The sequence below is a fragment of the Mandrillus leucophaeus genome, unplaced genomic scaffold (genome assembly GCF_000951045.1).
Source record: "Mandrillus leucophaeus isolate KB7577 unplaced genomic scaffold, Mleu.le_1.0 Scaffold182, whole genome shotgun sequence".
Lineage (NCBI taxonomy): Eukaryota > Metazoa > Chordata > Mammalia > Primates > Cercopithecidae > Mandrillus > Mandrillus leucophaeus.
Genome location: NW_012101832.1, coordinates 690703 through 696702, shown reverse-complemented (window position 1 = coordinate 696702; position 6000 = coordinate 690703). Strand labels below are relative to the sequence as shown.

General features: G+C 39.1%; 1 protein-coding gene across 4 annotated transcripts in view; it reads left to right on the top strand.

Annotated features, from left to right (window-relative positions):
• SMAP2 (small ArfGAP2) overlaps nt 1-6000 on the top strand; it is an 82122-nt gene that overhangs the window by 54802 nt on the left and 21320 nt on the right. The window contains exon 1 of one of the 4 annotated variants that reach the window (XM_011977643.1): nt 406-496. The exons of the other annotated variants lie outside the window; for them this stretch is intronic. The gene's annotated coding sequence lies outside the window, so the exon portion shown is untranslated. Of the gene's footprint in view, nt 1-405; nt 497-6000 lie in introns of those variants that run through there. 4 annotated transcript variants of the gene reach the window in all.

The following is a 6000-nucleotide window of genomic DNA, read 5'->3' as shown; positions in this document are numbered from 1 at the left end:
TTCTAAAGTTCTTTCCACCTCTGATGTTCTCATTTTAAATTTCTTGGTGTAGGATTTACCTTTATTCTCTAATCAGTCTCAGACATGTTTTAATTTTGTCTCAGACATTTTTAAGCTTAACTTATGCTCTTTTTTCAACTGTACAAATGTGGACAGTGTTTCTTTTTGACAAACGGAAACAACATTCTTGCAAGATGGCCCAGATGGAAAGGGACTTCTCTTGCAAGCATTCTGAAAGCAGAGGTTGATTGCATAAGCCTTTATTTTGGTCTCATGGTTCCTTAAAATGTTTGTACTTACAGAAGTTCAAAGTTACTGTTTATCGTTATTTTGGAATAAGGAACTTGATGAACTCTTTTTTGTGTAGATGAAAACATAGAGGTAAACATACCTCTCAGCAGCCCTACATAATTTTTCCAAGATCCCACTGGTGTTTCTGTGTATTCTTCCTTTTCAGTGAATCAGAGAATGGAAGGATATAATGAGTGGAACTGAGGTAACTGGCACTAGATTTGTTTTTAAAACAAATACTGCTGCTTTTTTACTTTGACTTCCAAATTTTAGGTCAGAGTTAATGACAAGCTACGTCATGTAGAATTAATCTCTTATAAAATCCAAGTTTGTTGATTTAGGTTCTTCCTCATGTGTATGTTGTATTTTACCAGTTTTCAGTGCCTACTGTAGGCTCCAGGAACTGAATTTGATTTGTGTTTTAGGTTCCTCAAGACCTAACATCTTCATAAATTGTTTATTTCATTTTACATTTTCAGAACCATTGAATGGTAAGCAGGAAGGGACCTAAAAATTACTGCAAACCATCTACTGTAGTAGTAGGACTGTAGTAGTAGAAAGAACCGTAGGGCTCGTTGTTCACCCAATTCACCACATGGGGATCGTTTCTCCACCATCCCTGAGAACTGATTACCAAGCCTCTGTTTGAACACTGCACTAACTGGGATTTTACAATTTCTGGATATGCTGCATTTGTTTTTACACAACCTTAATTGTTAGAAAATTTTTCCCCAGAGTGTGCTAAAATCAACTTCTATTCCTTAATGCCAGTTCTGCTTTTGAAGCCTCTCCAAAGTAGCCTAATCCGTTTTCTGTGTTATAGCCTATCCTTTAAGGCATGTGAAAACTTCTTCTCCCTTCATTTTGCAAAACAGGAAGAATATATACATTTATGTTGCTTGTTGATTAACTCATTTAACACACATTTATTGTGTACCATCTTCTGTTTGCTAGCATTGTGTCAAGTGTTTGGGATAAACGATGAAGGAACATGGTCATTGCCTTCCAGAGCTCATAGTCTGTTGAGGACAAGAGAGACCTGTAAGCAACTCGAACAAGATATTAAGTATTAGAAGAACAAAGCTATTATCTGGGCTATTAGCGATAGAGAAAGTTAAGGTTTATTCCACTGGAGGGCGTCACAGATGAACTGGATTTTTAAGTTTGTCAAGCAGGGAATGAGGGAGAAAGCCATTCCAGGTAGAAAGAATGGTGTAGTCAAAGAGATTTGAGTGTGTCGCATATTTCAGAATTATGACTTCCTCAGCACGTGTAAACCACAAGGCTCTCAACAGACTTTATATATCATGTTAAGGAGTTTCAGCTTATCCTACAGCCAGTAAGGAGCCCTGGATGCTTGCATTGTTTTGTTTTTATGATATCTGTACTGGTTTTTCCCACTGCAAACTTAATAGAAAGTTCATTGCAAACAATCCAGAGAGTATATATAGAGAAGAAAATAGATGTTTCACAATCCCATTATCCAGATATAGTAATAATTTACATACATTCTTCTAGATGTTTTTTCTGTGCATACCTGTACATTTATTCTTTTTTCTTTTCTATTCTTTTTTTTGACAAGGTCTTGCTCTGTTCCCTAGGATGGAGTGCCATGGTGCAATCATAGCTCATTGCAGCCTTAAATCCTTGGGCTCAAGCAGTACTCCCACCTCAGCCTCCCAAGTAGCTAGGACTACAGAGGCATGCCACCACACCCAGCTCATTTATTCATATTTTAAACAAAAATGGAATTGTTTCATGTATACTCTTTTAATACTGGATTTTAAAAATTACTATATCATGGAGATACTTTTGTATCAAATAGAGGCTCCAAAATTTTTCCCCATTAAATGGTGATACCATAATTCCTTAATGTAACCTATTGATGTTTCTAATTTTTGTAAAGATGTAATAATGAACATTTTTAACATATTTCTTTGTGTACTTGACCTGTTTTTTCCCTGATAAAATTCTTACAAGTGGGGTCAAAGGATTTACTTAGTTCTTTTGTGTTTTTGAGTTAGGGCGTCAATATGTTGCCCAGGCTGTCCTCAAACTCCTGGGCTCAAGTGATCCTTCAACCTCAGCCTCCTGAATAGCTGGGACTACAGACATGTGCCACTGCACCTAGCACACTTAGTTTTAATTAATTTTTAAACAAATGTTGCCTTCCTGCTGTGTTCAAGGAAGTGTGCTATGCTGTGGGTATATGATAGTGAATGTCACAGGTCTGGTGTCAGCTCTTGTGGTACACATTAGTGGGAAAGAATCTTAATCAAATAATTAGATAGTAACAAAATGTGGTATGATTTAGAAAAAGTAAAGGGTGGCCAGGCACAGGGGCTTACTCCTGTAATCTCAGTGCTTTGGGAGGCCAAAGTAGGAAAATCGTTTGAGGCCAGGAGTTCAAGACCAGCCTGGGCAACACAGTGAGACCCTGTCTCTTTTTTATTTCATTTATTTATTTTTAGTTTATTTTTTTCAGATGGAGCCTTGCTTTGTCACCCTGGCTGGAGTACAGTGGCAGGATCTCGGCTCACTGTAACCTCCGCTTCCTGGGCTCGTGTGATTCTCCTGCCTCAGCCTCCCAGGTAGCTAGGACTACAGGCACGTGCCACCATGTCTGGCTATTTTTTTTTTTTTTTCGTATTTTTAGTAGAGATGGAGTTTCACCATGTTGGCCAGGCTGGTCTCAAACTCCTGACCTCAGGTGATCCGCCCACCTTGGCCTCCCAAAGTGTTGGGATTACAGGCATGAGCCATCGCACCTGGCCTATTTCTTTTTTTTTTCTTTACTTTTTTTTTTTTTTTCCTGACTCTTTACAGCACTCAATGACCCATCTCTACAAAAATAAAAAATTCAGCTGAGTGTGGTGGCTCATGCCTGTGGTCCCAGCTACTTGGGAGACTGAGGTGGGAGGATTGCCTGAGCCCAACAGCCCAAGGCTGCTATGAGTTATGATCGTGCCTCTGCACTCCAGCCTGGGTGACAGAGCAAGACCCTGTCTCAAAAAAAAAAAAAAAAAAAGAGAGCGAGGAAAAAAAAGAAAGGAAAGAAAGAGTAAAGGGTAAATGAAAGTTCATAGCCTTTAAAAAAAAGTCCTTATCTTTTAGAGATATATGCTGAAGTATACACAGATGAAATGGTATGATATTTAGAACTTGCTTCAGAATAACCCAAGGTTGGAGTCAAGGGGCAGTGGGTGGGAGTATAGCTGAAACAAAATTGGCTAGGAGTTGATCATTGCTGAAGCCCATGGTTAATTATGCTCTGCTTTTGTTTGTTTGAAATTTTCTATAAGGTAAAAGCCAAAAGAAAGGGTAGAAGAGAGATTACAGTCGTGTTTAGACTGGGGAGCCAAGGAAAGACTCCTTTGAGGAAGAAGCATTTCAGAGGGTCTATTACTATCTAGACCCTTGTGATGTATAGGAGTTGGCCAGGCTGCAAGGGGCATTTGGCAGTTAGGGAGTTTTTTAGGCAGCAGGAGCAGCATGTTCAAAGGCCAGCAAGCCCTGAGGAAGGAACATGTTGGTGCCTTGAGGAAATGAAAGAAGGCTGCTGTCATAGGAATTGAGAGGCTGCGGAAGGAGGCATGGGCTAGACCTTTAAGACCTTGGAAACCATGTTAAAGATTTTGTTTTTTAATCCAATAGTAATAGAAGAATTTTAAGTAGCACGAGGTGGCTCTGCTTCTTTAAGAGCTCAAGTTGGCTGTTGGTGGAGAATGGTTTTGGTTTGGGCTCGAGGGAGAAGAGAATGTAAAAGTGGAGAGAGAGCTATTAGGAGGTTATTGCAGTGGTCCAAAAGAGTCTGGTGGTTTTAGATTACAGAAATAGTTATACAGATGGAGAGAAGAGATACTGATTTGACAGATATTTTTGGCTTGGTGATGTGGGGGCTGAAGGAGAGAGAGGTTTTATGATGCATAAATTTCTGGCTGACGCAATGGAATGGATGGAGGTGTAGTTGACTAAGATGAAGGAAAAAGGAAGAGATTTTGTAGCAAGAGATTGAGAGCTTAGTTTGGAATATGCTATTCAGAAAATGTACACTAATTTACATATTTACCTCTGTATAAGACTACATGGAAGGTATTTATATTTAGAGGTCTGATCTGTACAGATTTGTGTTTTAGAAAGATTATTCTAGTGGGATTCTGGAGACCAATTGCTTGTTAGTCTGTGAGGTTTTTGAATTGAGGTATCTCATCTTTATTTTCTCTGCCTTTGTATTCCCAGTACTTAGCAGACAAAGTGCTTGGCACATAGGTACACAATAAATAATGTTAAGAGAATGAATGCTGGCCAGGCGCGGTGGCTCACTCCTGTAATCCCAGCACTTTGGGAGGCTGAGGCTGGTGGATCACAAGGTCAGGAGATGAGACCATCCTGGTTACCACGGTGACACCCCGTCTCTACTAAAAATACAAAAACAAAATTAGGCGGGCGTGGTGGCGGGCGCCTGTACACCCAGCTACTTGGGAGGCTGAGGTAGGAGAATGGCGTGAACCCGGGAGGCGGAGCTTGCAGTGAGTCGAGATTGCGCCACTGCACTCCAGCCTGGGCGACAGAGTGAGACTCCGTCTCAAGAAAAAAACCACAAAAAAACAAAAAAAGAATGCTTATAGGTGAGAGATGAGAAGGTCTAGGTAGAAATGGATAGATTGTGGAAAAGTTTCCAAGATAGATTCAACAGGATTTGGATGGAAGATGGGAGAGATTTTTCTGTCCCTTCTCTTACCCTGCCGTTGAACTTTTTGACAGGTCCATTATGCCAGCAGGTCTAAATATAGGTAGCCATCAATATATCAATTTTTTTTTCTCCTCAACATTTATTTGTTTGGAATGCCATAGATTAGAACTCAATGAGGTAATTATTATAATATAAATAGTAGCTTGAAGCCCTCCATCACTCTAGTTCCCGTTTTCTGTCTGCTGAGTTTTCTGTCTTCCAGAGCCTTTCTAATCCTGGCGTTTGATGGTGGGGAAAGTTTCAGCAGCAAGAGGAATTTGCAGCAGTAGTTACTCAGTATGTAGAAGCTGTCCAGAAGTTGAATATAAGTTGGATATTACCTGTATGCTTTCCATTTTACAAATGGAGACATAAGCCCTAAATAAACTTGTCAAAATACATGCAACAGGTCCATGTAAACCCAGGTTTTTCCCATTATGAGCTGGTACTTAGGACAGTTGATTTCTAGACTGATCAACCAAATCCATTTCCATCTACTTTTTTCATTTTCCCTGATCGCTTATTACAGAGTGATTCTATGTTAGTTTTAGTATTGCTTAATGCTGCCCAAGCCTGCTCTTAGGCTCCTGTTGAATATGTTCACTTATCTGTGACCTTGTTCTTGTGTTGTGTCAGTCACTACCAGTTTACATCACTTGCCTATCCTCTTTGCTTTCAAAATTGTTTGGCATATTGCCTCTCAGCATCTCTTTTCATTTTAAATTTCAAAATGGTATCTTTTATATTTTTTCCTTGATTACCATGACCAATATGTATTGAACAATTGGTTTATCTCTCTTTATTGATACATAATAGATATACATATTTTCATGATTATTTTGATACATTCACATAATGTGTAATAACCAAATCATGATAATGGTATATCCATCACCTTAAACATTTATCTTTATGCTGGGAACATTTGAATTATTCTCTTCTACCTATTTTGAGATATATGGTAGATTATTGTTTGC